General features: G+C 39.2%; 1 long non-coding RNA gene across 1 annotated transcript in view; it reads left to right on the plus strand.

Annotated features, from left to right (window-relative positions):
* Nucleotides 1-4,310: 4,310 nt before the first annotated feature.
* The window catches only part of LOC128928821 (uncharacterized), a 276,849-nt gene continuing 255,676 nt past the window's right edge, over nucleotides 4,311-25,483 (plus strand). The window contains exon 1 of the long non-coding RNA XR_013521727.1: nucleotides 4,311-4,662. This is a non-coding gene — a long non-coding RNA (uncharacterized LOC128928821). The remainder of the gene's footprint in view (nucleotides 4,663-25,483) is intronic.

A 25,483-nucleotide genomic window follows, 5' to 3' on the forward strand; every position in this document is an offset into this window, starting at 1 on the left:
CTGAGCCACTGTTGGCTCAGGAGGGGAAGCAGCAGTGTCTCCTCACTGAGCGCATTCTGGCAGCAGCCCCACCACCTCACAGTGCAGCTCTTCCAGCCACCCCATGACAGTGGATCACAGTGAAAGCTGGCAGAGAAAAAGGCATTTCAGATTCGAGTTGGAAAACATTTAAGCATTCACCATTGTGTAGTGGTTAGAAGAATGGGTTTTTCATCAAACCTCACTTCAAATCCTGACTGAGCTCTTTACTAATTATAAGCAATTCTTTCAGTACCCTAAGCCTCAGGCTTTCTTCAATAAATGTGAGATAATTCCTCCCTTGTTAGGAGTATTGTGAAAATGTGATCTGATAACATATCATGGGGTACCTGGAATGAAATAGGCACTCAAACCACCTTCTTTGAAGGATAAATGAATGGACATTGTCAAGTGCTTAGTATACTAACATGTACCTATTTATGTTTAGTATGTGGAAGCATTTGCAGGCTATCACTGGGAAAAATCCTGCCTCTTAGCTCTAGCTCATCTTCCTTGCACATATCCCCAAATGAAAGAAAAATTCATGCATCTGATTTGCCAGATTCCTGCATGCCTACTGAACCTTCTAATTGTTACGAGAGAGAACCTGAGCATGCTTGATTCTCCTTCCTTTATTTCATGTTGCCAGGGTGGTAGGGGCTACCTTCTCCATGCCCTTCCTTTTCGTATCAAAAGGAAAAAGAATAGGTTTATTTCTGAAGCAAGTCAAGGACCCTTACTTTCTATCTGTTCCTTTTAGGCTCCTACAACATGATAAGCTTTGAATGTTGGCCGGCAGTGAGAAGGAGAGCCTCAGGCTCCTAGTCTAGGCCCCATGTCCAAACCAGCTTTCCTTAGACCCTTAGGGGATTAGGTACTGGATATGCCTGGAGTATTTGGAGGTTCCTTTCTCTTGCCATCAGTTGAATTGCAACAATTATACTTACCTAAATATATCAGCTTGAGCCACACAAAATAGTCAATAATTAAATATTTTTATCTACAGAACAGGGATTTCATAAAGTTTAATAAAACTAAAGAAAAATAAGCCACTTCAGACAAACTCCTAAAGCATGATGCAAATATTTACTAAACAGCTTTCTTCAGAAGACATGAGGGACTAATTTTCACAGAGAAGTATTCCCTATTAAACTCTTTTAAACCTTCCAAAAGTCCTGTCTTAGACTGGCTGCTATAATAAAATCCCATAGACTGGGTGGCATAAACAAACATTTATTCCTCACAGTTCTAGAGGCTGAGAAGTGCAAGAGCGAGGAGTTGGCAGAATTGGTGTCTGGTGAGGGCACTAATACCGTTAGGAAGGCCCCACACTCAAGATCTCATCTGACCATATTATCTCCTGAAGGTCCTACCTCCAATACCTTCACATTGGGAATTAGGACTTCAACATGTGAATTGGACTGGGGAGATAAAAACATTCCATCCACAGCAAGTTCCATTGTTCCTTTTCCTTTGGCCCTTCCTACCATCCCTTTTGTAGCCCACTCCACTTTTCCAACCCTCTCCTCCCTCTTACTCTGGTATTAGGTTGGCTTTTCTTAAGCAGAACAAAATGGCTTTCTCAGCTTCCTCATTTTGCCTCTCCATTTATCACCCCACTCAACACAATAAAAGTCTGGAAGCTACAAAAACAAAAATATCCATCCCCTTTAAAGAGGAGGGGTATGGAATTGCAAATCCTTATAATTTAATGTATTTCCCTAACACAGAAGGAAGCTCTCAGAATTATAAGTGACATTCTATTTGCATAAAAACTTAGCTGGAGGGGATACAATAAACCTTTACATTTCCAAGGTGTGATGGGGATGTCAGTCTCTTACGAAGTTATCATTTTCTCCACTGTAGGATCAGACAGTTTGTCATGAAACTTGTCATTAGCAAAACAAGAGGGATGGTAGTGGGGTTCCTGTAAAATGATAAACCCAATTCTTTTTTCTGTTTAGTAAGTTTGAATAATTAAAGAATCCAACAATTTTAGTACCAAAGAATATATTTGCATATGTGTATGCATAAAAACATGCCTGCCTATATGTATACATGTATACACATAGGCTCACTGACATGGTCTAAATTTTATCCCCCTAAAAACCGTATGTTGAAGCCCTAACTCCATTTGTGACTGTATTTGGAGACAGGGTCCATAATAAAGTAGTAAGGACTAAATGAACTTATAAGAGTAGGGCCTTAATCCCGAAGGACTGGGGTTCTCACAAGCAGAGGAAGAAATACCAGATCTCTCTCTCTTCCCCTCTTTGGGTACAGAGGGGAAAGGCCACATGAGGACATAGTGAGAAGGTGACCATCTCTAAGCCAGAAGAAGTCTCACTATAAACCAACCTTGTTGGCTTCTTGATTGTGGACTTCTAGCCTCCAGACTGTGAGAAAATAAATTTGTCGTTTAAGCCACAAAAGTTTTGTTATGGCAGCTCTAGCAGACTAATACACTCACAGATCCCAAGAACTCAGTGGTGGCGACACATATTCTGGATTTGCAATATATGGCAGTAGGAAAGACTGGGAATCTATCAACAAAAGCTTCCAGCAATATAAGGAAGTCATTACACTTGCGCCATTGTAGGAGCATGTGGTTAAAAACATAGCTTCTAAGTCATCTTTTACAGGTATGTAATACTGCTAGTCATACTGCCTGATTGGGGTAGGGAGTATGTGTGTGTAAGAGAAGGGGGCTATAACATTTCACCTGGTACTTTTAGAGTGAACAATGTAGCAGTCTCGAAGGTCGTTCTGGACTTTAACACTGTTTTTACACCTGCCCAGCCCCCCTCACTGGATAGACTTTAAATATCCATGACTCCTGTTCCCACCTCTGTTTGATAGAATGCTTGCTGGTAGGCGACTTTAGTTTTAGTCAAGGAACCTGAATCTCCTACAGCTCTTACAGCTTTCCCTTTAGGACCTGCTAACTCTGTCTTTGTCCTTTTCTGCTGGCTGGCTAGCCTGTCCTTTTCTGCATGTTTGCATGCTATTCTCCAGGAAAGCCCTGAACTCCACCTTTCTTTGCCCCTGTGGCTGATATATAAATATGGTCCAAATGCTGTCTGGGGCAAAGCTTGGAGTTTAGGGAATTCTTGGAAAATCAGAAGTTTCAACAGAGTAACAGGATTCCAGGGTCAGAGATTTTCAAGAGAGCCATTATCCATTTTCTGTGTGACCTGAGGCAAGGGAAGGGGAGTCTGGTAATTTACACTGAGGTAGCTTGTTATGCACAAAATCTTTGTTATTCTCTCAAAATCTATATATTGAAGCTCTAACCTAAATGTGACGGTGTTACCTTTGGAAGGTAATTAGGTCCTGAGTGTGGCACCCTTGTTGGTGGGATTAGTGCCCTTTTAAGAAAAGTCTCTAAGAAATTGCTTACTGTCTGCTCTCTGCCATGTGAGACTTAGAAAAGACAGCCCATTTTGATGACTTTTTGGGTTGGTTTTATAATCTGAACCCTGATGTACTCATTCTACTGAAACTTGTTGAGCATCTAGTATATACCAGGCAATGTTCTGGGCACTTAGCATATATCATGCTGAGACTGTGAGAAAATGTCGGGCAGGGAAAGGAAGACTGGGAGTACATGAAGAGGGAGTTGAGTTTCAGTTAAACTTTGAGTGGTCAGGGTAGGTTTCTTTTAGAAGGTGACATTTGAGTGAAGACTTGGTGGGGAGTTGGCTGTGCATCTATCTTGAGTAAGAGCATTCTGAGCAGAGGCAGTATTAGCCCAACAAATCTGAGGAAGGAATGTGCCTGACATGTGCAAAGTATAGTAATCAGATTGCTATATCTGGAGTGAAGTCAGCGAGGTGTGGAGAGTGGAAGGAAAAGAAATGGGAGGAATTGGGGGATGGTGGCAGGGAGGGTAGTGAGCTCGATCATGCATGGCCATGTATGTAGAGTATTGTACAGACGTTAGATTTTAATGTATAACCATCCTATATTGAACACGCTGATCCTTGTTTTCAAGTTATCTTCTATAAATTCTTGCTCTCAATGTATAGTCCATGGACGATTGCATTGAAATCACCTGAGAGCTGTTTAGACACGAAGAAAATAAGTCCCCACCCTGAGCCTGCAAACAATCTAAATTTTAACTAGATTCCCTGGTGATGGGTATGTACATTAGCATTTGAGAAACTGTGGTCTCTTTTATCATTGTATTAGCAACAAATGCACCCATATTTTACAATGATGAAAATGTGCCAATTCTGGAGAATATGCTCTGGGTGAGGGGTTGGTTGTCTTCCCCCCGCCCTAGCTACATCACTCTTTGCATGGATGCGGTTTGCACACTCATGGCAGAGATTTGTGCTCCTTCCTAGTGGTATGTGTTGTGGCAAGGAGGCATGCATCCAGCCAGGGAAAATACGTTCTCGTCTCCTTTGTATCCAAATGTGACTCATTAACTAGTTCTTATCAATGAACTATGAGTGGAAGTGATGTGTGCTACTTTTGAGCCAGGGATTATGAGATGAGGATAGAAATTCTCTACTCCTTTTCTCCCATCAATCAAAATGCCGCAAACTCTGAGAGCATCATAGATGAAGCAGACTCAAGATGAAAGCAAGTTGGCTCCCCGAATCACCGTGTGAATCATACTGAGCTATTATGTGAATGGTAAGTAATTGTTTATATGTAATGTCACTGAAAAATTCAGGTTTCTTTGTTAACGTGGATAGCATTATTCTAGCTCAAAGATTTTCAAACTTTAGGAGGGATCAGAATTATCTGGAGAGCTTGATAAAGCACTCATTGTTTGATTCTATTTTCAGAATTTTGGATTCTGCAGGTCTGGGGTGGGGCCGGAAAAATGTGCATTTCTAACACACTTTTTGGTGATGCTGATCTTGCTAGTTTGGGGATATCACTTTGAAAACCACAGCCTTAACTGAGAAGACATCTGTGGGAGAGTGGGAAAGCTCATGGCCTCTAAGGATATATCATTGACTCTAAACATGAAATGAAAATAAAGCCAACTTAGCCCTAACAGGTACAATTTAGTGCTGCTGTATTGGCTGCTTCTCCCTGATGCTGCCATGTTCACTATAAAAATGGATACAGAAAAGAAAATTGACATTCATTAAGCTTAACTTGGAGGGATGATTTAACTGATACTGGCAACTCTGCTTTTTTAATTACTCCACTTTTTATTCTGTTCTTCCAGTTCCCTAGAAGAGAAAGCAGTTGATTTATGACCCTCACAAAGTTGTTAGTCTAGGGTGGCCTTGTTTGCATCAGTGGGAATATGGCTGAGTCACTGAGACAAAAAGCCAGAGGATCCTCTGCCTCTCGCAGGAGGTGAGGGACAGGCAGAGTCTTCTCCTACCCTGAACCTTTAACAAATTATCCAGAAGTTTTACTGTCATTTAATGTTACAAAATAAGTTTAAAGGATTTTTTCTGTCTCCACTGGAGTATTCTGGGCTAGGCTGAAATGAATTAACTTTGTCACTTAGAAAAACTTGCTTTCGTTTTGGAAGGAGTTAGTGTAGGTTTCTCCAGATTGGACTTAGTCCTTTTAAGGTGCCTCATATAAATTAAGCTCTGGAATTCTTTAAAGAGATTTGTAATTTTATAGCATCTCTCTTCCAATGTGCTATTATTAAATTATTCTGGATGGCTTCATTGACAGCTCCACTTCTTAAAATAGAGATCAACTGTATTCCTGGACACTGGAATCAAAATTGACTTAGAAATGCTAGTTTCCAAATGGTCGCTTGTTTCTACTATTTTTCTACTTTGAGTTCTCTTGATTTGTTTTAGAGGACATGACACATGTTTCTTCTCTAAATAGCTTTGTGCTCAGTACCTATACAAAATGAGTACCATTTTCATTTGCTTCTCTGTTGCTACTTGGTTCTGAAGCCTCCTTTTCTTACATGGGTGTTTTTGCAGCTTTAAACCCTACTTCTAATCTCTGTGATGCCAGGGCAGGTTTGGAGCGGGCTGGCTTTGACATTGGCAATACCCCCAGAAGACCTCGGATACAACCTGGCTGTGTTCCATTTTGCGAAATGCTAAAGAGAGTGGACATCTTCCTTTCTCTTCCTCCATTTCTCCCTCCAATATTTGCCACTTACTCTATGCCAGGCTCTGTGATTCATCAGTGAATAAAATGAACAAAATTATGAACCTTATATTCCAGTGGCAGACAGTGAAAATGGAGCATTAAACAGAGAGATGGAGTTCAAATAGAACTAAGTGTTCTGAAGAAGAGAGAGTACAGTACTAGAGATATGCTGGAGTGGGTGCTCCAGTTGACAGAAGAGATCAGAGAAGTCTGACTTGAAGAGATGGCCTCTGAGCTGACCACTAGATGATAAGTGAGCTTTGCAAAGATCTGAGGAAAGAGTTTTCCAGGCAGATGGAAGAGCAAGTGTCAAGGCTGTAAGATGGAAAACATCTTGGAATACTTGGGGAACAACAAAGAAGCCATGTGGCTGGGGTCTAGTCAACAAGTAGGGGAAAGGGAATTGTCTGATGAGATCAGCTCTGGCTGAAGCCGTAGCACATGGACCTTATACACTGGAAAATTTCTTTAAATAATAATTTTAGTCAAAATCTCTTGATAGCTGAAAGGACTGAATTTATTCTCATTATTTTTGCTAATGCAACCTGCTTAATTGGCTGTTTAACTTCCTTAATGGTGCTCTGTCTTTATTAGTGGGTACTGTGAGAGAAAAAAGCCTACTCTAACTATTGGCACCAGCATTCTGGGTGCTTCTGCTCTCCTCTCCTTTCTGTCTTGGGAACAAGGGGACAAAGACAACTTAGGGAACATAAATAACTTGGTTATCTTTGGGGGTTAAACATTACCATGCTGTTTTGGTTACTACAGCCTTGTAAGAGAATTTGAAGTCAGATACTGTGTTGCCTCCAGCTTTGTCCTTTTTGGTTACGATTGCTTTGTGAGTGAACTCTACAGGCTCTTTTTTGTTTCATCTGAATTAAAAATTTTTTAAAATAATTTTGTGAAAAATGGAAAAATAATATTGGTAATTTGATAGGACTTGTATTGAATCCACTGATTGCTTTGGGTAGCATGAATCAATATCATATTAGTGATATTGATTCTTCCAATCTATGAGTCTGGCTTGTTTCTCCGTTTTTTGTGTGTCATCTGCAGTTTCTTTCATGAGTGCTTTATAGTTTTCCTCGTAGAGAGCTTTCATCTTCGTTAAGTTTATTTCTAAGTATGTTATTTTATTTTGTAGTTATTGTAAATGGGATTAACTTATTGATTTGGTTCTTAGCTTGATTGCTATGCCAGTATAGCACTGGTCCTGATTTTTGTATGTTGATTTTGTATCTTGCAACTGTAGTAAATTCATTTATCAAATTGAGGAATCTTTAGAATTGTCTAGGTGGAAGATCATATCATCAAACAGAGATAACACATAGTTTAAAAAACCAAAGTGCTACAAAACATGTAACACCAAAAACAACAGCAATGACAAAAGTCTCTTGCCCCATCCCACCATATTTAATTCCACTCCTTAAAGGCAACTACTGTCTACTTTTTAAATTGTTTCTTCAAGCTTGTATTTCTGTTTGTCTAAATACTTTAGGCTTTTATTTCTGTATATCTAAAATTTGTTCAATATTTTTAGATGTTTCATTCATTATCAACTTTCTTTTTTTAGGTCTGCTTTTCTGCCTCGATCTTTTTACTCCACATTTCCCTTTGAACAAATTTGGATATATTTAAATGTAGCGATACTATTATGATACACAGATAATCTTCTGCTCAAATGGTGTACTATGACTACTCACACTCTTCAAACATTTTCCCATCCCTGAAGCCATGTCATCTCTCTTCCTCCTGCATGCATCTCTCGCTCTCCTTGGTGTACTTAGTTTTGTATGTATACAAGACTATCATTAATTTTTCACAAGTTATGGAATTATGTTTTCTATAAGATCAAATAAACCTGCTAACTGTTGGGTTGTTTCTATCTTGGGGACATACTTGAGGAATTCTTAGTCCTTCTCTTTAATGTAGGCCTGGTTGTTCTCTTGGCCTGCTGTATGAGTGTTCTCTAGGACCTCCACCTGTAACCTAAACATGAGAGATTCTTTTTTTTTTTTTTGAGATGGAGGTCTTGCTCTGTCACCAGGTTGGAGTGCAGTGGTGTGATCTCAGCTCACTACAACCTCCGCCTCCCAGATTCAAGTGATTTCCCCTGCCTCAGCCTCCCAAGTAGCTGGAACTATAGGTGTGCACCACCATGCCCAGGTAAATTTTTTTTGTATTTTAATAGAGAACGGGTTTCACCATGTTGGTCAGGGTGGTCTCAAACTCCTAATGTCATGATCCACCTAAAGTGGATCAGCCTCCTAAAGTGCTGGGATTACAGGTGTGAGCCACTGCACCTGGCCGATAATGTTTTTAAGGTGTTTACTAGTTGAGAATGTCTTTATTCTACCCTCACAATGATTAATCTCTTGGCCAGGTAGAGAATCAAGTTGGAAATAATGATTCTCAGAATGTTTCTGAAAATGTTATTATAATTTTTATTAACTGTCTTTCCTCCTTAAATTCACACATCATGCATATACTTTTACCTCAGTGTGTCAGTGAGATGAAACATGCGTGCTTTTCATTGTGATCTTTTTGTTTTCTCTCTTCATTTTTGCTTGGATACCAGGCTCTCTCATCTACCAATTTTGAAGTGTTTTTTTTTTCCATTGTTTCCTTACTGCTGTGTTGCCCTCCTGGAGCGCGACAGACATTTTTATTGCACTTCTTTTGTAGATGGCTGTCGTTTATTGACGGAATCTTCTCTTTCCCCTTGGTGTGCTGAAATTCAGTGATAAGGTGGCTCGGTGTGATTTTTGTTTTGTTTTGTGTCAGTTCATTGGGTCAGGCACTTGTTGGTCACCTTAAATTTGGAAATTCACATTCTTTAGTTCTAGGAATTTTACCTGTATCTGTCCTTTGCTAATTTCCTTCTATCCGTTTCTGTCGTGTTTTGTTTTCTTTCTACAACTCCTATAACTTAGTAGTTGAGTCCTCGATTTTTTTCTCCTTTTGTGAGAAGTCCTTAACTTTATCTTTTGATCCTTCCAGTGAATTTTATTATTTTCTTATTCTCTATTCAATTTTTAAAAAGGATTCTTTTTTATGGACACAGTAGCTTTTAATTTCTTCAAGGGTATTAAAATACTTTTAAAAGTTTATCTGTTTTATTTTTCATAAAACTTACCATCTTCATTCTTGTGTTTCTCTTGTTCATTGTCTTTCACACTAGAGAGTTTCCTGAAATAGCTGTTGATCTTGATTCTACTCTTTTATTTAAGAGTAAGCCACTCTAAATAGAAAAGAATGTAAATACCCAGTGTCGGTGATGATATGAAGAAACAGGAATTATCTAGGATCATTTTGGGGAGAGCAAATTGGTACAACATCACTAGGAAAAATTAGCTTGCATATAAAGTTAAAAATATGCATAACCTATCACCTGGTACTTCTACTTTTAGGTAAAAACCCAAAAGGGATGCTTTGCACATGGACATGAAGAGACACATACAACAACTGCCAAAGCACCAATGGTCACAATACATAGAAAATGGAAGCAAGTGAGATGTTTACCAACATTAGAGTAAAAATTTGTTCTTATAAGAGAATGTTACACAATAATGAAAAAGAATGGACTATAATTACCTATCACAATGTGGATAAATCTCACTAATGTTGAGCAAGACATAAATGAAACAATACATAATAGGTATCAATTGATGTCTACATAGGTATTTACTATGCAATATTTCATTGAGTAAATGTCATTTGTCTTAGGCACTATTCTCTATGTGCCTTATATTTTACAATACAGATAGTTTAAGAAAGAACAATGAACTAAAAATATAGTTGCAAATTCTATATGTGCAGTTGAAGCTGGACAACTTCTAGTCTTTACTGAAGGCCTAATGAGTAGAGATCCAGAAGTTTCCTGGCAGGGACCCCTACATGTCAATATCTGTTAGTCTTCTTCCAACTACTCCCAGAACTATTCAGTTATTCCAGAGAATAATTTACCCATCACTTCATGAAGCAGTATTTGCCTGTCTGCCTGTATTCCTAAGGCAGTGTGCAGAGGAGCAGTAGGGGGCTTATTATTCACTATGCCAATTTTAACTCAGTCTGCCTGTTTCCAGTACAGTGTCTTCCCTACCCCAGTCCTTCCTATGTTTGGGATGTCCAGGGTTCAATTTCTCTGCCAAATAAGTCCCACCATTGTGGATGGGGGATGCCTGGGGATATGCGTTCTACTTATACATATTTTCAAAATAAACATCTTGCTTTCAGCTCTTTGCTTTTCTTTCCTTTTGGGGAGAACAAGTTGCTACCATTTTTCAAGTTTTCTGGTGTCGTATTTTAAAAAATACTCTGTTTCTTCCACCAGTGTGCATTGGACATTCAGATTTCTTAGATATTCTATTTTTCTGTCCATTTTTCATCTTCCAAAACTGGCTTGTTTCCAATTTTACTTTTTTTGTCTTTGTGGATTTATTATTATTATTCTTGTTTTTTGCATTTTTAAAAGTCATAATTTAGGTTCTGGGGTACATGTGCAGATCATGCAGGATTGTTGCATAGGTACATACATGGCAAGGTGGTTTGCTGCTTTCATCCCCCCATTCACCTATATCTGGTATTTCTCCCCTCATTATCCCTCCCCATCCCCCCCACCCAGCTGTCCCTACCCTAGCCCCCCTCTACTGACCGCATTGTGTGATGCTCTCCTCCCTGTGTCCATGTGTTCTAATTGTTCAACACCTGCCTATGACTGATAACATACAGTGTTTGGTACTATGGCTTGAATTTTGCTTCAATCCCCTAACCCCAAATTTATATGTTGAAGTCCTACCCCAGTAGCTCGGAATCTGACCTTATTCAAAGACACAGTCTTTATAGAGGTAATCAAGTTAAAATGAGGGCACTACGGTGGGTCCTAATCCAACACAATTGATGTCCTCACATAAAGGAGAAATTTGGACACACACGCATAAGGAGAGAGGCCTGGAACTGATCCTGCCCGTACAGCCCTCAGAAGGAACCAATCCCGTCAGTGCCTTAATTTTGGACTTCTATTTCCAGAACTGTGAGACCTGTGTTGCTGTTGTTTAAACAACCCAGTTTGGTACTTTTTTACAGTAGCCCTAGGAAATTAAAACGATGACTTAACAAATTTATTTGCATTATCATAGTTGCATTTTAGGAAAGAGCAGAGAAAACACTATGACAGGAAATTCTGCTAGACATTTTACATATTTTATTTAGTGGAGGTATGAGTCTTTATAAATGATAAACTTTATTTATTTATTTATTTATTTTGAGACTGAGTCTTACTCTATCGCCCAGGCTGAAGTGCAGTGGTACAGACTCACTACAACCTCTGCTTCCTGGGTGCAAGCGATTCTCTTGCCTCAGCCTCCTGAGTAGCTGGGATTGTAGGCATGGGCCACCACTTCTGGCTAATTTTTGTATTTTTAGTAGAAATGGGGTTTTACCATGTTGGTCAGGCTGGTCTCTAACTCCTGGTCTCATGATCCACCCACCTCAGCCTCCCAAAGTGCTGGGATTACACCTGTGAATCACCACGCCTGTATGTGATAAACTTCCTATAAAGAACAGATTGAGAATCTGAATTGAAGTATGCTCTATCCAAACCATAGGGACCTTAATACTGCACTAACATCTCTCCAAGCTTGCTTTTTCATCTTTGGAGTGTGCTGACAAGGATCATGCTTATGGATTTTGAGAGGACAAAATGAAAGTTTCTGTGAAAGTGTTCTTTTATTGTCAGCTATATCAATGTTAATTAGTACAGGAAAGAAGGAAGAAGAACTGATATTTGTGGTCTTACTATATTCTTATATAGTTCAATTTTGATTTTCCAAATAGTTCTATGGAGGATTTTAATTACTAAAATTATAAAGAACACAGGCTCAGAAAATGGAATAATTTCTCCTAGACAGTAAAGTCAGAAAGTGGGGCAGATAGGCATCACATGGAAACTTGGGGGCCACCTTTGTCACATCCTTTCCAATTACATGCTCTGAAAGAAGAGAACCAAGTCATCTGTACAGCAAGTGAACCAGATTCAGAGATACTCCAGAGAACAGGCTACTCCCTTACCCTTAAGTGCCTTCCAGGGGCTCTGCTGTTGGTTTTGATTGTTTCATTGGTCTGATGAGTTTCCGTAATAGGTTCTTTGATACTCAATGGGTTGCCCACAGATAAACAGCATCAGCATCACCTCAGGCAAAATTGCTGCCCTCTCCCAAACTCCCTGAATCAGAATCTACATTTTAACAGATTCTCCATGTGATTTGGATGCACAATAAAGCTTGAAGAGACACTTAGGACAGCTCATTAGGTGGATCGAGAGCTGCATTAATATCAACGGAACCTTGTTCTTCATGAGCCTCGCCTCTTTTTTTTTTTTTTTTGCTCATTATCAGTTCTCTGTAGTTTCTTGTTTTCAGTAGATCTGTCCCTGGTACTTTTCATTATCTTACTCTCTTATTCAGTTTCTTCAGTGACTTACTAAGGTAACTGTGCTTAACCTCCCTTGAAAAACTCCTTTCTGACAGTATCCTCTGCACAGCAGCTCTCTCTAGTCACCAGACTCACTGTCTTTTTGTTGCATGCTGTATTTCTCTGAATGTTAAGCAGCATGAGTAATTTGGGGTCTCCCTTTTAGTTCACCACCTGCCATGTATGTGTATGAGAAGTTCTCATCTTAAACTCCGCAGTTGACTCTCCTCATTAATGAAGCTCCTTCTAAAGGAGAAATACTGAGTTCTTCACTATGCAGAATCTTAAATACAGTCCTTGAGAAACTGGAGCAGAGCTTGTTATCCTTAAGTTCTCATTTCTTTTCATCTCTCTAGCTCACGGTCGAAAATGGCACCTGCACCATCAATGTTTCTTGAATGATTTATTCCAAATAGATATTTTTCTAAGTCCTTTAATGGGCTGTGGGATAGGATGGTGTCTTCAGCTTTGACTTCTCGATGAACATTTTCTGATTCAACAATTTTACATGAGTGGTGTCCAGTATTATTACAAAGATACCCTCACTGAGCATGCTGAAATATTCAATTTGACAAATATCAAGGGCCACGTGGAATTGCTTCCTTTTGGTTTAGGAGAAGTAGTTGGTGTGGTGTGGTGGAGGTAAACTGAGTGTGTTTTATGAGCCCAATCTCCTTTTTATCAGAGGTAGTTCAATTCTGAGTGCCAAGAAAAGCTGTATTTAGTGTGGGTTCTTATTTGGATTAGTTGCCTGGAAGGTTACATGTACTCAAAATAAACCTTTGAATCTTCTGATGTTTAAACACCTTTGCATCCCTTCCTCTGTCTGAAGAATAAGAGATACAATACATGTTGAGTCAGAAAATGAATGAATCTACAAAGGGTCTTCAGGGATAGTGGAAGGCCCACCTTATTTAGTGAAGAAACAGTTTATAGTTTTTTATTCATTGTCTCCAGCCCATCTCTAATAGCAGACTTTATTAATGAGATTAAAACCATATATTTTAATTTCCCCATTCAGTTCTTCCCAAGTTCAGTTTCTGTCATATATATTTAATGTATGATTGAAAATTCTGTAGGTGAGAACCCACATAACGATGCTGAAGATTTATGAGGCTTTGGAATCCTTTCAGAAAGGATCAGGTGTTTGTGAAACATCTTAGTTTTATTTTTACGCTCTTCTCCAAAATCTGTTTTAGGAAATTACATCTTGAAAATTCGGTGCAAATATGAAAGCAAAATCCGTTCTCCTTGAAACTGTATAATAAAACCTGGCACAGTTTTCATCGAAGAAAAATACCAGAGGCAGGAACATAGAGAGGAGATTCAATGTGGACAGAAATAGAGCCCGTGAAAATAAATCCTGGTCTTAGGGTATTTGTTGGGAGATTTGATACTCTGAACCTGGTATTTAAACAAAATTCTAAGCCTCTTAATTCTATGAATTTGTAGCACATCCATTGTTACATCATTCCCTTTTTGATCTTTGTTAGGGTCTCATGTGCCCAGTACTTCCCTCCTCTACCTTCTCTCCTTCTGATTCCTGAACTCATCTCTTCCTCCGTCATTGCTGCTTTCCTCACTTTGGCATGGCTTGGCTTCACTGAGACTCTAAATAAGAGAATCAGTTTTAAGTTCTGCAAAACACACAGATTTCTTTCTGAGCTAAAATTTCACATTTCCAACTGGGACTCTAGCTCCTATGGGGTAAACTGACAGTTTTGCCTCTGGTGGAATTATAAAATTTTATGAATTTGTCACAGGCAAACGCTGTTTTTGCAGAACCTAAATATCTATTTTTTGGCCTCAAAAACCATGTTCATAATATTTTACTAATAAAAAAATTCCCTGCAATTTTGGTTCATTAAAATGTTGCAAATTTTTCTTAAATAACAAAACTTCTGGAAGAACACTTTCAAATTTCTCTACCCTTCCTTTCCAGTATTTAAGACAGTGGACGGAATGGACTCCTTTTTATATTTACTGAACTCTTCTGTGCAGTGCAGTGGTATTTGTAGACTGTATTTCTTTAATTCTTTTGTGGCAGTGACCTGTTTGGAAGAATGATCTGTATAGCATATTCCTACATTCTCTTCCTACCTAGATTGTAATATTTTTTTATTTTTGCATCATGAAAAATGTATCACACTGACCTAATGAGTTTAGATACAACTGAAATATAGTCAGGCCTTTGGGGTGTTTGCTTTGTAACCTTGATTTTTGTGATAGTCTAAAGACATACTTGGACATCCAACAAGAAGTCAAGCCATGGCTATTGCTGAGACCTAAATGGTGCCACATGTCTTTAGAAAATCCTTCCTCGCCACACTCATCACAGACTCCAAAAAATTTATTCAGCATAGGTCTTATTTAAGGTTTTGACTTAGCTTGAACATTTAAGCAGCATATCCTGCAACCAAGTTTTGGTTTAGCTTCACATTTCAGTAACATACCCCTACCAAGTAATTTTTTGCATGATCTTTCCTTCATTTTATTTTGAAATAAGGTTACAATGTAAAGACCATTGGAATAGTCACCGTAATATTATCACTATTATCTATTAGGATTATGCAAGGTTTTCCTTTTTCTTTCTTTCTTTTTTTTTTGAGATAAGGTCTTGCTCTGTTACCCAGGCTGGACTGTGGTGGTGTGAACATGGCTTACTGCAGCCTTGACCCTCCTGGTCTCAAGCAATTCTCCCACCTCAGCCTCCAGAGTAACTGGGATTAAAGCCATAAGCCACTATACCCAGGTTTTTTTTTTTAAGAGATAGGGTCTCACTATGTTGCCCAGGCTGTTCTTGAACTGCTAAGCTCAAGTAATCCTCCCATCTCAGCCCATCTCAGCCTCCCAAAGTGCTAGGTTTATAGGTGTGAGCCACCAGTCCCAATCTCAAAACTATTTTTAATTACTTCATTAATCCTTATGGAAAACCTCTGCAGTAGGTACGATTCCCATTTCATATAAGTAAACTGAAGCCTAGATGAGTTAACTAACATGCTCTGAATCACATATTGAGGCTTGGTAAAACTAGGATTTAAATATAGGCTCTCTGGTGCTGGTATTAACCAATAGCAGTATTTCCAAGAAATGACTAAATTTTCTTTCTGGTGCAGATAACTTATACTTCAGGTGTGTTTAAAAATCCAGCTTTGTGGGGATTCTGAACAGGGAGGAAGACAAAAAAATGAGCCAACTACATTACCAAAGGGAAGAAGAGGATAATTGGAGATGAAAAGGCCCAGAGTATAAAAGGTTTTCTGGTAAACATGTTTACTAGGACTGATCTTGGGCACAAGGCCAAGTGCTGTCTCTTGCTTGTTAAGAACAATTACCAGTTATCCATGTGAATAGGCAAATGGTGTAACAAATGCAGTAGAAATGATTATGTATTCCTTCCCATTTTCTACCACCGTTTGCTCATATATCCTGTCTTCTAGAAGAACTAGAGATGATAAAAATGTATTTTTATTAAGTTGTCAATCATGACAATGCAATGCCTGAACGACATGACAAAGGAAAAGGTGGGAAACACCAGAATCATAGCTTATGTGCAGACTGATTTATCATGCCAATTAGAAACTCATGAATCTAATGTTTTAGAAATGACTTATCATTGCATTATGATTCATTGTTGGGAATTGTTTTCAAGAAATATCTGTGTGTTGTATATTTATGCATAGGGTGAGATCCAAAGGTTGTTCTATTTGTTTTCCATCCCTGGGGTGAAATAGGTTCCTCCCAACCTCTGTCTTTATTCTTCAGCATTTACTTCTATGTGATTTGCTCTGCATTTTCCACCTCACACCCAGCATTTGCAAGTGTCCTATCTCTGAGCAGCAATTCTCTCATTAATGCTGCTGTTCGATGTCACCATTCTCTGCTTATATTCTTGGAAGCTGTTAGAGCAATGTTTGTACAGCTGTACCCTGTGTTTTCCAATCAAGAGAGGCTAGGGAATACACTAATGAGCTTTCCACATAAATCCAGTGAACATGTCCAGGTAAGGATCATGTGGCTTGAATTTCTATTTTCACTTCTTGACACAAGTTTGTTAGCCAGGCAAATGTGTCAATTTGGGTATCATCAATGTTAGTACTATACTTCCATTGATTTTTGGAGTTTATTTTCAAATATTTTGCCAGAGGCAATTAAGGCAGATCTTTGTTTTGAAAACAGTGGAGTCTTCTGGCCAAAATTCTGAAGGATTAGAGTGCCAGGCACAGAGTTCCCAACTAAATTTATTTCTAATGAAAAAATAACAACTAGGCATACAAAATGCTCTTGAGAGGAGTGCCTGCCACATAACCATTGCGGAGAGCTCATCTAACAGTCTGGAAGGGTTTCAGATCTCCCTGTACCTGTGTGCTCACAGAGCTGGAAGAGAACAAACCGTATGGCTGAGGACAAGGTAAAGGGGTGAGATGGAATGACTAACAGACACTGTGGCCGGAGAGGGAAAATCACCACCTTTTGTGGGTTTAGAGGACCAAATTCAGAGCCAACATCCCAAAGCATGAGACAGAAGAAAAGTGAAATACCAGCATTGTTGCCAGTAAAGCTGAACTGGAGAAGTTGGCTTGGCTGTGAGGCTACGGTGAACTTCCTAACACTGTTAGCATTCTTGACCTGAATCAAAATTAGATTTGCATAACCAGTCATAGGCTGTACTGAACAGCCTCAGGCCTCCTTCACAAAGGCAGCATTTGCCCCTGCAACATTGCCACATGGAGGAGCAGGCTAGCTCTCTAAAGAAGAAGGGGTGGGGGTGGGGGTGGGGGTGGGTGGCTGGGCTGAGCATGCCCAGTGTCTTCTCCCAAACTCACCCATCAGACCGGTTTCTCCTTTCTTGAAGGAGAGAGTAGGGAATGGAGAGAAAGATAAGGAATGTTATTTTGCCAGAGACTCCTCCACAGGGAGACAGGAGGCAAGGTTGTGACAACAACTGCAAGGCTTGTTCATGACATAATGACACCTTTTTAACTTTACTGTGAAGCCCAAACGACTTAGTATGGCACAGCTAACAAGACTCTAAAACATTTCACATATGTAGTTGCATCTGGTGTTTTTCGGTATCTCCAGTCTCGTCTTGTCCTCCCCCCACTCAAAACCCCGTGTTCCAAATACACTGAACTACTAGCAGGGATAGGAGCACTTTCATGCCCTTTTTTGGGAACGCTCTTCCTGCTTCCTTCTCCCCCAATACTTCCTCTCAGTCCGCCCACTTCGCTTGCCCTTGGTAGCATTTCAGGGCTAGTCTTCATTGTCCTCTCCTCTGGAGAACCTTCTTTTGATTGATGTCCTGTAATCCTTTGGAGTTCCCATTATTCCTGTGGCAGATGCTGCTAGTTGTCACCCCAACTAGTGTATTTCTCCACTTCTCCCTCATTTATTAGAACATTGAGGCACAACTAAAATACTCCTCTACCTTCTTGGTAGGAGTGACTGACCCATTTCTAGCCACTGAAATGTAGAAATTTCTAGACAGAGCTTCCGGGAAAAGTTTGGCCGCTATGCTTCTCTTTGCCTTTGTCTCTTCCTCCTTTTCCCCTAGAGTGGCAATAAGACGTATGGTGCTAGTTATGCCATTTTGTGACCAAGCAGATGAACGCCATATCCTAAAGGATGATGGAGTAAAAAATGAGAAGATCCTGATGCCACGATTTGGACATGATATAATCCCTGGGCTGACTTATTCCCAGCTTTTTTGTTAAATGAGGCAAATCGCTTCCTTTATCCTGAACCCACTCTTACTTGGGGTTTCTTAATGGAAATTAGTGCAGCCAAATGTATTACGGACCAATGATCGATCTATCATGTGTTTTTAATGCTGCCTATTTTTTGGTTTTCTTTTCTTTTTTTTCTTTTTTTTGAGGCAGAGTCTTGCTCTGTCACCCAGGCTGGAGTGCAGTGGTGCAATCTCGGCTCACTGCAACCTCTGCCTCCTGGATTCATGTGATTCTTGTGTCTCAGCCTCCTGAGTAGCTGAGATTACAAATGTGCACCAGGCTAATTTTTGTATTTTTTGTAGAGATGGGGTTTCACCATGTTGGCCAGGCTGTTCTCAAACTCCTGACCTTAAGTGATCCACCTGCCTTGGCCTCCCAAAGTGGCTGGGATTACAGGAGTGAGCCACCATACCTGGCCTGTTTTTTGGGTTTCATAACTAGTTGGTGAGCAGTTTGAGATAAGGGATTATGCTGTATTTATTTGTTTTTCAGCACCAAGCATGCTCCCTAGCACATAGCAGGCCCTCCAAACATCTTCTTTTGAATCTTTGATGTTCATGGTGTTATTACAAAAGCCAATTTTCTCATGCTGCTGATCATAACTACAATTGTTAATATGACACTTATATCCATAAAACTCATAACTCTCAAGTCGCTGTGAATAATTAACTGCAATAAGATAGGAATTTAAAATCATGAGATTGATTTGTTTATGTGGGGTCTATCAGCCTCATAATTTGATATAAAACCTGTCACTATTGAATCTAAGAGGGAGTATATTGGCAGAAATCACAGTAAATGAAAGAAAGGCAAGATAGGGCTCAGAATATTTCATGTATTTTTTGAATTCAATGAATTTGGATTTGTTTGGGCAAATTTGAATAAATTTAATTTTTAACTTTATATAGAGAGTGTTGATTGCAGACATTTTCCCATCACACCCACAAAAAAGCTAAATGAATGAATTCCTTTTCTGTTTGATAGTTGGTGCTATACACATACATGACATAAAATCTTGAGCCACATTTTAGGTTTATTTTCTTTGATCAGAACTAGCAAGTGTGAGACATAATTCTTTTGGATGATGACTTATCTATTCAGCTAGTAGCAAATACAGCCCCAGGATTCATTACATGTGAGCCTTTGTCACACTAGATAAAGGTTACTCTTACAACATGTTCATGAAGGGCATGTTTGATGGTTTAGTTAGGAGATTCATTTTGAGGCCCTTAAGCAGGATGTTTTCCCTTCAAGTTCACTCTTAGAGCACACAGAGCTGTTGAAGCCATTAGAGTACCAGGATGCTGATCTCCACGGCAAGTGTCTGAGCAGAGGGAGCTCAGTGAAGAGGCACTGCTCCAGCACTACACAGACATTCTTGGTATTACCTATGCAACAATCACAGATTATATACTAATCAAGTGTATAAGGACAGGCTTGGATGTAGTAATAGAGGCCCCAACATAAGAAACTGGCATCTCAATGAAGAGCATAGCTCACTTGGGGCAAGAATAATGAGAAACATACAAGTTAGATCAATATAGAGACAATTACCCTGGCCATGCTCCCTCAGTGGTGATGAGCTCCAATCTGATCTTTGAATCTATTCTAAATCCTTTTAGGTCCCTGTGTGTAAAGTGCATATAATTAGTCTTGCAATTCTCATTAGAGACTGATAGATTGCTGTTCTCAACAAAGCCTTTAATTATATTTAAAACGTTCCCTGTTAAAATCATTCTAGGTTCTTTATATAGGTACCTGGACCAAGTATCTCCTGCACAATAATTAGCACTAAGGTATAGAAAGCCAGTGTGGGCCAAATCAGGCGAGGAGGCCATCTGGTATAAACATGTCTTATGAAGACCATTTTAAAACATGTTGGCTACAAATTACTAAAAACTTTAGATTATTGTTTATTTTTATCCTAACCATTACTCTTGGTGAGCCAATCCCAACACATATTACAATGCATAATAGCTCTGCAAAAATTTATGGCAATCTCCAATAAAATTATTGAAAGACTTCTTGCAGAATTACTTGAAACATGATTCATTCTTTTATTGAGGAGAACTAGAATTTTATTTTTTCACCAATGGGGTGAAAAAAGGTAAAAGACAGTGATGGATGGCAATTTTTTCTGGAGTGTTTTACTTATCACTTCCCCTTAGCTATAAATGATGGATAATATTTTAAGGGTTCTGGTATTAATGGGTTAGAATAAGAAAAAAATCGAGTTGTGTGTATTTGTGTGTACATGTGGATTTCATGCTGAGATGGAAGTTGAATCACCATGCCCTTCTGAACCCTAGTGTCACTAAATACCATTTATTTCATATCTGAATTATTGACCAATTTTGTCTTTCTGCTGAGAAATAGCCATGATCCTCGAAGATTGGATGGCATATCTGATGATTAGTAGTTTGGAGTTGAAAAGCTACATGCTTGTTATTTTAAAGTGAGTTAGACAAGTATTTTTTTACACAAAGGATTATGCAAATAACAAAATGGATTTTCCTTGTTAATCCTACTGACTTTAAGAGCAAGTAACCAAACATTCGGACTCATCCATGTCAGCATGCCATTGGATCATTCTTTCAAGACACCTGGCCTAGCTACTGGGCCAAATAGGCATCCCATGAGGTAATGACCTGGGCTTCTCCCTTCAGCTCCTGTTTTTCTGAAAGAGACCTATGCTGCCTCCCTGTTGCCTTGGAGCTCTCTCAGGAGTTGGGCTCTCTTCTCTCAAGTCTATGCCTTACTTGCCTTTTCTCTGTTTAGGCAACCCTTTTGAAACCTGCACGTTTGCAAAATTCCTCCTTTTATTCCTGTACCTTCAGGGTGGCTTATGATGCTTTAATTAATGTTTTTATCTAGTCACAATTGTGACTGCTCTCCAGGGCCATGGTAGGAGGGGCACTTTATAAATAAAGTGATTATTCCCTCAGAACCAAACCCGGCAAGATTTAGCCTCCTTTGCGTGGGTCTGATTCTCCCTTAGAGGCATCCCCCAGCCAAAATCTGCATCTGGCGGAGTACTTTCTTGCACGTATATATGGGGTAGGGGTCAAATTTCACAACCTATCTACTTCATTTGGGTGACATCCTTAGGATGCTGGGGGTGGTATCACAGCTGCTATTTGGAAGCTGCCTCAGTAGGGAAGCAGTGGCACTAAGCAGTAAAGAACAGATTGTACAAAACAGGGAAAAATAGTACAATTGACAAATCTATTCAGCAGCAGAATTAATAGCTACAGAGCATGAACTAAGTCATTGACAACCCACCTCACTTGGTTAGGATGGTCTCGTGATTTTCTTTAATTTATGCCATGGCAGGTTTTCAAATGCTATTAGACACAGACGACACAAAGAAAGCACAGACTCATGGCTTCTCTGCTCCACAGCAAAGGCATTACGTCTCCCGAGCACAGCAATACAGGTTACAAGTCTGACAGGTCTCAGCAGCTCCAAAAATTAAATCTGGAAGCTACATTTTGCGAGATCACCATATTTCTTTTTGCTTTATTTTAGAACTTTGAAAATAATCTCAACATCAGCACTCATCACTTACAGGAGGAAAGAGGCTTATGTCAGTGAATGTTGGCTACGTAATTGGGTTCGGTTTTTAATTATAAAGAAGGGTCATGGGACAGGGAAGTAACTGTCACTGCAGTGCCCCCTTCTCCATTGAGTTCTGCCCTTTTTGGCAAACACTGCATCCAGTACAAAGGCTCTGGCTGAGTTATTAATCATGTTTGTCGGGCAAGCTGCAATAATCTGCTGCCTAGATACAAAGCAAAGTACAGAGTTGCAGGCAGGATGTAATGATAAAACACTTGATATCTCTCACTCTCAGACTCTGATCCTGCTAGGGATTAATTTTTTCGTCTCCATTTAATTAAAGGGGGTAAAAATGAAAGGAAGTGATTTCAGTAATGTCTCATGCTCTCAGTTGTTTATGTTCTTGATGACCAAAGAAATGGGCAGCATGAAGCCTGGCAGAGCTGTTTGGATATAGGACACATTGCTCTGGCCTGCTGGAGAAAGAAGAGCCCAGAGCTTCCACAGATGAGAGAAGGGGGAATATGTATCTGGACTTTCACATCTAACCAAAGCTCCAATGTTTTTCCTATAATTTCTATCCCTTTTGTCTTTTGCTAAGGGGAAGGGGGGTGGGGGCTCTGCTATTCTATCATACTCTATTTAAATGGAATAAAGGAGAAGAATAGCAACTAGTTAGGCTTTGTGTCCGCACCCAAGTCTCATCTTGAACTGTAATCTCCAGGTGTTGACGAGAGACCTGGTGGGTGGTGAATGGTTCATGGGGATGATTTTCCCCATGCTGTTCTTGTAATAGTGAGGGAATTTTCATGAGATCTGATGGTTTTATAAATGGCAGTTTCCCCTGGACTTTTCACTCTCTTTCTCTTACCTTCCACCATGTAAGATGTACCTGCTTCTCCTTCTGCCATGATTGTAAGTTTCCTAAAGCTTCCCCAGCCATGTGGAATTGTGAGTCAATTAAACCTCTTTCTTTATAAATTACCCAGTCTTGGGTGGTATCTTTGTAGCAGTGTGAAAACAGACTAATACACAATTTACCCACTGGCCATTAGGGATGACCCTTATGGTAGAAGCAAAGTTTCTACATGTTCTCATCTTTGGGAAGGCAGATGCCCTGTAATATGACTTACTGCAAGCTGCTATAACTTCATGGGCTCAAGGAATAAATAATGAAATTAATTAAGTTACTCTGAAGCCAGAAAGGTCATAATTCCTGTGAAATGGTTTTACAAGTTTCATAGGATGCAATGCTGCTTTTGTGAGGAATACTTTTTTGTTTTTTTAGTGTGCTCATTTGAAAACTGATGCTGTGGGTGTTAGGGCTAAATGTTAAAGAAGTTTGGAGGATGCTGCGTGAAACAAACTTTTAAAACATATGATGTTCTAGCTAGCATTTTATAACTCCAGAATGGAAATATGCGATATGAACCATTTTCTGTACATGACCAGTATCTCATGAGACATGCTATGTTTAATAGGGCACACTTTGGATAAAACTGTTCTAGAGAACGAATGTCCAAGAGACTCAGAGTGTTTTCCTCTTGTTGTCGGTAGTCCAATAGTTTTGACACTTTGGAGTTGAAAATTTGACCCTTCTTTTTTATCTATAGTTTAAATGGCTAATAATGTAGTATTTTGACTCAGATACTCTGACTATAAATACTTGCCATTTTTCTGGCTGCCTTACCTCTGAATCTCCTTATTGATTCTGGAGAATCTCCTGTTTTGTGGTTGTGAATGGGCCAGAGGGTGGGGTTGGGGCAGGAAAACTCTTTTTGTCCTGTGGCAGCAAGGTTTGGACATATGAGAGAAGCTTAGCCAAATAAATGCTTCTGCCTAGGAGGGGTTAATTTTGAGCATGGGACAAAAAGAGGAAGGGCAGGTGATATGGGTTGTAGAAGCATCCAACAGTGGTGGTCCTGGAAACATCAGTAGAAGTAACCATGTTTTGTCTAGTCTCTGCCTCCTGTTTGTTTCTAAGCTGGACCATCCTGAATCATAATAACATTGTTAAACAATGTCCTTTTAATAAGTGCCCTTTTAAAATTGAGACAGCAAATTTTGTTTCTTTGGGATAGAAGCAAAAACTAACTAGCTGAGAACTCTAACTGGCTATAGGTACCTGATTTCTGTGTTCCACATTAATATAGTAGAAGGAATTACTGTTTTTTTTTTTTTAATGCTCCATATTGTTTAAGGAGACTGAGTCTATTTGAGTTCTCTTAGCAGGAATGCATACCAGGAGGGTGTCACTGGACGCTTGCTACTTTTTCAGTTTTTCCCTGTGAGTCTTAAACCTCTGCTGGAGAAAGCCTAACTCTTATGGAATCCTCCAACTCTAATTTAGTAAAGAATTTATAATTATAAAAAAAATATTTAGACTACATACCACATACAGATATGTGCATTCATATAGTTGGTTTGTGTTCAGGATGGAGGCCATAGAGCTGAGTGGCCTTTGCCATTAAACCTGGATTCTAGGCTCGTCTTTTCATTATCTTAATCACATTACTTCTAGGTAAGAAAGGAGGATCTGGGAATAATGAGTTAATCCAGTTGAGGAGGATGAGTTCATTGTTTCAAAAATGTTAGAAATTTTACAGCCAAACGAACTTGTTCAGTGGTACTATATAGTTAATTTTGGGTAAACTAAAGCTCAGCTTCTTGAAAATGAAATTAAATGTGTAAATTAAATTAGAAGTTAACTTTGGCACACAGTTTCATTCCCAAAAAGAAGAGATAGACTCTGTGATTGTTTTCTGGTCTGAATGCTACTGAACCCTAGGGTGGCGAGATAACATCTCAGGGGCAGCTTGAGGGTGTGGGGGGAGGTTGGATTTGCGGCAGAAGTTTAGGTCCCTTCTACAACTTCAGCAGGGCAGTTTTTCTTACTTCATAGAACCTGGTTCATGACCTACATTTGGTTTTTAAAATTCTAGGTCAGAGTTAATAGACACTAATGACTTAGTTGTAAAAAAAAAAAAAAAAGCTGAAATGCTTCAATATTTTTACTTACCATGTTTTACTTTTAATTTTTAATGTTCTCTACCTCTATCATTCTGAAACACTTCATATCTAAATATCTATCTTTTAAAACCTCATTTTAGAAAAGGGAATTGTTGAGAAATTAAATATAGAACAGGAATATAAAGAATTGTGTTATATTTCAGTATCTTTGCTTTTCAAATGTGACACAATCTCATAGTTAGTCCTTTTGTGATAATTTAATTTTCAAGGGAAAAAAATGACAAAATTCTAGACTTCATCAGCTTCTCACGACCCCCAGAGGGTTTACACTGAGTCCAGGATCGATATGGGCAGCTACTTTGTGATTCGTGTCCTCTATCTGAGCTGCTTATAGAGCCAAAAAAATACTACCACTAGATTTTTCTTTTAAGACAGTAGCTTTATTCAATTATCAACTAACCTACTGATGGTATTTTCTGTAGCAGTTCCCAGTGACCATGCTGCTTGGAGTTAAGGGAGATGGAGAGGAGAAAGTAAACTTTCCAGGATGTGCACAAATCCTAAACCTCAACTTGCTCTTGCCTTGGCTGTGATTTTATTTATTTTCACTACTGCTCTCTTAATTTTGTTGTTGTTGTTTT

The sequence above is a fragment of the Callithrix jacchus genome, chromosome 8 (genome assembly GCF_049354715.1).
Source record: "Callithrix jacchus isolate 240 chromosome 8, calJac240_pri, whole genome shotgun sequence".
NCBI lineage: Eukaryota > Metazoa > Chordata > Mammalia > Primates > Cebidae > Callithrix > Callithrix jacchus.